Source organism: Triticum aestivum, chromosome 4B (genome assembly GCF_018294505.1).
Source record: "Triticum aestivum cultivar Chinese Spring chromosome 4B, IWGSC CS RefSeq v2.1, whole genome shotgun sequence".
In the NCBI taxonomy this organism is placed as follows: Eukaryota; Viridiplantae; Streptophyta; class Magnoliopsida; order Poales; family Poaceae; genus Triticum; species Triticum aestivum.
Window position 1 is genome coordinate 72467900 of NC_057804.1, and position 7229 is coordinate 72475128.

Below are 7229 nucleotides of genomic sequence, written 5' to 3' on the forward strand. Positions count from 1 at the left end.
CGAATCCTTCTGGTCGTGCTTTCCTCGCTTCCACGTCACGGTGCAACGCGCATGGAACCGTCCGATCGCCTCCAGTTGTGCCTTCCAGCGGCTCAACGTCAAGCTGGCTAGAACGGCAAAGGGCCTGAAGATTTGGGCAAAAGGCTTCTTCAGCGAGACGAGGATCCAGATGCACATGGCCAATGAGATCATCCTGCTCCTTGACATTGCCCAGGAGCGCAGGCAGCTATCGAGCAGAGAGCTAAAGCTACGGAAGCAGCTTAAGCTGCGCATCCTCGGCCTTGTTGCGATTGATAGAGCCCGGAAACGGCAGGCGTCGCTTGTCACCTGGCTCCATGCGGGTGACGCCAAGATGGCGTTTTTCCAGGCCAAAATCAACTCCAGGCGACAGAAGAACTTCATCCACGCCCTCCGCAGCGGTGACGCCATAGCCACCTCCCACGGTGACAAGGAATAGATCATCCATGAGCACTTCAACTCCACTTTGGGGACGGCGACGCCTCGAAGCTGCACTATCAACTGGGACGCCATCCATTTGCCAACCCTGCCCGCGGCCGGCCTCGACAACCCGTTCACCGAAGAGGTGTGGACGGCGATCTGCAAGTCTCCACAGGAGAAATCCCCAGGGCCGGACGGCTTCAACGGCACCTTCTTTCGCTCCTGCTGGCCCATCATCAAGGGCAACGTCATGGCAGCCTTTCACCAATTCTACAACCTCGCGGGGCGAGATATGTCGATGATCAACAACGCGGCAATCATCCTGCTGCCAAGGAAGGCCGGGGCAACGAAAATCACAGATTACAGGCCCATCAGTCTGATCCACTCGATCGCGAAGCTCATCTCCAAGGTCTTCTCCATTAGGCTAGCTTCCATCATTGGCTTGATCATCTCTCTCGCGCAGACGGCGTTCCTGAAGACAAAGTGCATCCACGACAGCTTCCTCTACGTACAAAACTCCGTCCGTGCCCTGCATCGCCGCAAACCACCGTGTCTCCTTATGAAACTAGACATAGCAAAAGCGTTCGACACCGTGTCTTGGGAGTATCTCCTCGAGCTGCTACAGAAACTAGGGTTTAGCGCGCACTAGCTGGACCGGGTAGCCTTCTTCTCGCCACAACTTCCTCTTCAGTTTCCCTCAACAGCATGGCCGGCCCAAGGATTCTCCATCTCCGGGGGCTGCGGCAGGGCTGTTGGAGATATGCCCTAGAGGCAATCATGTATGATGATATTTCCTATGTGTTTATGAATAAAGATAGTCCTTGGACATTATCAATGATGTGTATCAGCAAGTACGTGACTTGTTTGTGGGACTATGCATTGTATGATGACTGTCCTAAAAGGTCCCTAGTCGAAAGGGCTGTGTGGACGCGCAACCGACTAGACTAGCATATGACATGGTCGATGGCTTGGTCTCACTAGCCATGGAGCATTGGATGCTAACCGGATAATATGGACTTGGAAAGGTCTGGTCAGATTCGACGCAGTCAGATGCGAGTCGAGATAAGGTCCGAGTTGGACAGACCCAGCTATGAGACGCAGCGATATGTCATCTGTGAGTCTCTAGTACAGCATACGTTCTATGTCCTAAGACCTAAGCTGGCGCATGTACTCGGGATGGTGACAGACTTGCTTTGGGCCGACCAAACGCTACTCCCTGACTGGGTAGTTACAAAGGTAGGTTTCGGGTTTGTCCAGTCCCATGCTGCGAGACATTGGTCGAGCAAGATGGGATTTGCCCCTCCGATCAGGAGAGGTATACTCTGGGCCCCTCGTGTGATCCGACCAGGATAAGCACGGCCATGCGACAAGGATTATGAGATAATCCGGGTAGTGGTCGGGATCACTGGAATGAGAAAGATGTTGTGCTAGCACAAGGATGACAGTCTCGCCTTGAACCCGACAACATATATTGATATTGTTCCTGTTGTTCTGCGCGTAGGAAATTTTAATTTGCAGTCGACGCACCCTACCGTAGAACCCAACAGTGGTATCAGAGCCTCTGCTATAGGATTTGGATTCAGATCGTATGCATATTAGATATGTGGAGGCAGCAGATGAGATCTGTTGTTCTTGATAAGATTGGCTATGTGCACGGTTGATGTGATCAACTGCACATGGGGATTGAAGAGGCTATGTTTTCTGTCAATTGGGATCGATGAGGTCGTGACATGATCTACCCCTACCGGTCGGTCATCCGCCATCGGGGTTAACAGTGAAACATAAACCCGAATCGGATTCGCGATGATCGATAAGATCGGTCAGATCAGAAAATTCGGCGTGAACGGAGTTCAGATGCGATCTGTGATCGGGACCGCCGTGTGCGTAGCGCCGTGTATTTTGTACCCGACACACAAACCGATAGAATGCGATTCTATGCATAACTTTGTTTTGCAGGTTTGATGTGAATAGTATGGCTCATGTGTATGTGATGCATGTGTGTAATTTATACGTGGCCTGCGTGTCATGTTTGTCAGCCGGCAGGAGCCAAAGTGCTGTCATTATATTGTATAACGACATGCGTGTCGACTTGTGACTCTATGTAAAATTCATTACTAGTTGTAATAGTTGGATAATAGAGATCAGGTTGGTGGCTTGACGTCCCGGCGTGACAAACAAGATGGAGTTCGTAGATGGTCATCAGAGTCGGAGCCGACCTGGAAGAACGTCCATGAAGGAGCCATACCATTTCACAATATATCTCTATATGTGATTGTTATGCTTCTTTATTTCTATGCATGTTAGAATGGTAGAAAGATCCCTCATAAATATCAAGTAAATTGCCATTCCCGATGTTGCACCTTCGCACGTCAAGTACGTCTAGTAGTGGACTCATAAAATTGGGGTGCTGCTGGGTGTCCTTGAACTGAAGGGTTCGTGTCGGACACGGACATGCACTGAATCAGGTTAACTTGACAAGGCTATCAAAACGGTTTTGGGACTTGTGGCAAAGAAGGTTGGGAGCCGGGGTATGAGATACCTTCCCGACCGACAGGAGTCGTATAGAGATACGATTAGCAAAGAGTTGCTTACCGGATAGGTATGTTGGCTAGCAGTGATGCTAAAGCTCACTAGTCGCATGTGCTAGTCAGATCCTGAATCATTGAGAGTTTGCGGAGGGATGCTGACTTCAGTGGGAGTATTTCTATTTAGGCGAATTACTCTACATAAACACATTGCTTAGTGATTGCATATTTTCTGTTGTAGATCAATGGCACCACCTGCTCAACCCAACTTTGCATTGAAATCAATTCTGGAAAAGGATAAACTGAATGGAACAAACTTTACCACCTGGTATAGAAATATGAGAATTGTTCTCAAGCATGATAAAAAGGAACATGTTCTAGAGGATCCACTTCTAGAGGAACCTGCCGATAATGCTAATGCCACAACTAAGAATGCCTATCAGAAACTCATTGATGAATCAATGGAGATCAGTTGTTTGATGCTGGCTTGTATGGATCCTGATTTGCAACAGCATTTCGAAAATGTTGAGGCTTATGATATGATCGAGAGTCTCAAGAGCATGTTTCAGACGCAGGCTAGGACCAAAAGGTTCAACGTCTGGCGATCCTTGATGGATTGCAAGCTGAAGGAAGGTGATCCACTGAGCCCACATGTGATCAAGATGATTGGATATGTGCAAACTTTGGATCGTTTGGGCTTCCCGCTCTTGGATGAGCTGGCTATTGATGCTGTTCTAGGTTCTCTTCCGCCCAGCTATGTGACGTTCATCTCGAACTATCATATGCATGGCATGGATAAGAAGCTCACTGAATTGCATGGGATGCTCAAAGTGGCAGAGCGGGATATTAAGAAAGGCACGCATCCAGTGTTGATGGTGCAGAAATCGGCTAAGTTCAAGAAGAGTTGGTCCAAGAAAAAGGCTAAGGCAAAGGGCACGGAGACGGTAACCTCCGCCGCTGCGCCAAAGTCTGGACCGGACTCGAAGACCGTTTGCTTTCACTGCAAGGAGACCGGTCACTGGAAGAGGAACTATAGCAAGTGGCTTGCAGAGCATGGCAAGAAGGTCGGAAATGCTGCTTCAGGCAAAGGTACACTTGTTGCATATGTTATAGACATTTACCTTGCTGACATACCTAGTAGCTCTTGGGTATTTGATACCGGATCGGTTGTTCATATTTGCAACTCGATGCAGGGGCTGGTAAGAACTAGGCATGTGGCACAAGGGGAGATTGACATCAGGGTCGGCAACAAAGCAAGAGTAGCTGCGTTGGAGGTCGGCACGATGCAGCTCCAACTTCCTTCTGGATTCATTATGGAATTTAATAATTGTTATTACATTCCTGCACTTAGTCAGAACATTATTTCTACCTCATGTTTGATGAGTCAAGGTTATGAATTCAATTTAAAGGACAATGGTTGTTCGATATTTTTGAATGGTATGTTCCACGGCTATGCACCCATTGCTAATGGGCTATTTATATTGAATCTAGAACAGGAACCGGTCTATAACGTGAATGTCAAGAGGCATAAGCCTAATAAGATAAATCCAACATACTTCTGGCATTGCCGGCTTGGACACATTAGTCTGAAACGCATGAAGAAGCTCCATGATGATGGGCTCCTAACTTCGTTCGACTTCGGGTCATTCGAGACATGTGAATCATGCTTGCTCGGCAAGATGACTAAGTCTCCTTTCGCAAAGAGTTGCGAGAGGGCGTCCGAGCTATTGGAGCTTATACACAGTGATGTGTGTGGTCCAATGAGCACAACTGCCAGAGGTGGCTATCAGTACTTCGTGACTTTTACCGACGACTTGAGTAGATATGGATATATCTATTTGATGAGGCACAAGTCGAAAACTTTTGAAAAGTTCAAAGAGTTTCAGAATGAGGTTGAGAATCAGCTCGGCAAGACTATAAAGCTTCTGCGATCTGATCATGGAGGTGAGTACATGAGTCAGGAGTTTGATGATCATCTGAAAAGTGGAGGTGTAGTACCTCAGCTCACACCTCCGGGTACGCCACAAAGAAACGGCGTGTCAGAACGGAGGAATAGGACCTTGTTGGACATGGTCCGGTCTATGATGAGCAAATCGGATTTACCTTGTCATTTTGGGGACACGCTCTAGAAACTGCAGCTTTCACACTTAATAGGGTACCATCAAAATCCGTAGACAAGACACCACATGAGATGTGGACCAGGAAGAGTCCCAGTTTGTCTTTTCTAAAGATTTGGGGTTGTGAAGCATTTGTCAAGCGACTTATGTCAGACAAGCTTACACCCAAGTCGGATAAATGCATATTCGTGGGATATCCGAGGGAAACCTTGGGATATAGCTTCTACAACCGGGAAGAGAACAAAGTGTTTGTTGCTCGGAACGGGGTTTTCCTTGAGAAAGAGTTTCTTAGTCAGGAGGCTAGTGGGAGGACGGTCCGACTCGAAGAAATTCGAGGACCACTCGGGGACGGCTTGGCTAGTGATGAGATCATACCGGAGTCAGTCAGGAAACCTGTAGTGGAAGCGGCACCAGAACCACGGAGGTCGGAAAGATTGCGCAGAGTGCGCGATGTATTGTTGCTAGAAAGCAACGAGCCGGCCACATATGCGGAAGCAATGGTGAGCCCAGATTCCGAGGCATGGCTGGAGGCCATGAGATCCGAGTTAAAGTCCATGGATGACAATCAAGTCTGGGACTTGGTTGATCCACCACATGGCATAACAGCCATTGGTTGCAAATGGGTCTTTAAGAAGAAAACCGATGTGGATGGAAATTTTCAGATCCACAAAGCTCGGCTTGTCGCTAAAGGTTATGGACAAGTTCAAGGCATTGACTACGACGAGACTTACTCGCCGGTAGCGATGCTGAAATCGGTGAGGATCATACTAGCTATAGTTGCATATTTTGATTACGAGATATGGCAGATGGATGTCAAAACGGCTTTCCTTCATGGAAATTTAACCGAGGACGTGTATATGATACAACCCGAGGGTTTTGTCGATCCGACTAGCACTAGTAAGGTATGCAAGTTCAAGAGATCCATTTATGGGTTGAAGCAAGCATCTCGGAGTTGGAACATTCATTTTGATGAGGTCGTCACTGGTCTCGGTTTCATCAAAAGCGAAGAGGACTCTTGTTTATACAAGAAGTTAAGTGGGAGCTCGATAGTATTTTTGATCTTGTATGTGGATGACATATTGTTGATCGTGAACAATGTTTCGATGCTAAACTCAGTCAAGGAATCATTGAATGGCAAGTTTTCGATGAAGGACCTTGGTGAGGCAGTCTATATTTTAGGCATTAAGATCTATAGAGATAGATCAAGGAGGCTGCTCGGCTTAAGCCAGAGCACGTACATAGATAAAGTGTTGAAGCGGTTCAACATGAGTGAGGCGAAGAAAGGGTTCTTGCCGCTCTCACATGGTATAAAGCTAAGCGAGACTCGGAGTCCTTCGACATCTGATGAGCGAAGCAGGATGAGTAGGATTCCGTATGCCTCGGCAATCGGATCCATCATGTATGCCATGATATGTACAAGGCCTGATGTTGCTTTTGCAATAAGCCTAACAAGTAGATACCAGGCAAACCCAGGTGAGAGTCACTGGGCAGCGGTAAATACTATTTTGAAGTACCTGAAAAGGACTAAAGAGATGTTCCTAGTTTATGGAGGTGAGGAAGAGCTCGTCGTAAGGGGTTACGTTGATGCTAGTTTCCAAACCGACAGAGATGATTGTCGATCACAGTCTGGATTCATGTACGTCCTAAATGGAGGAGCAGTGCACTGGATGAGTTCCAAGCAGGATACAGTGACCGATTCTACCACAGAAGCCGAATACATTGCGGCTTGTGAAGCTGCAAAGGAAGGTGTTTGGATCTGGCATTTTCTGGATGATCTTGGTATTTTCCCAGCCTCGGTGAAACCGTTGGACCTTTATTGTGATAATTCTGGTGCCATCGCACAAGCCAAGGAGCCGGGGAATCACCACAAGGTCAGACACATAGACTGGAAATATCGCCTGATACGAAAGATCGTAAAGAATGGTGATGTAGAGTTATGCAAGATTCACATGGATGCAAATGTTGCAGATCCGTTGACTAAGCCGCTTCCACAACCCAAACATGAGGGGCACGTTAGAGCTATGGGCATTCGATGTCTATTTGATTGACTCTAGTGCAAGTGGGAGACTGTTGGAGATATGCCCTAGAGGCAATCATGTATGATGATATTTCCTATGTGTTTATGAATAAAGATAGTCCTTGGACATTA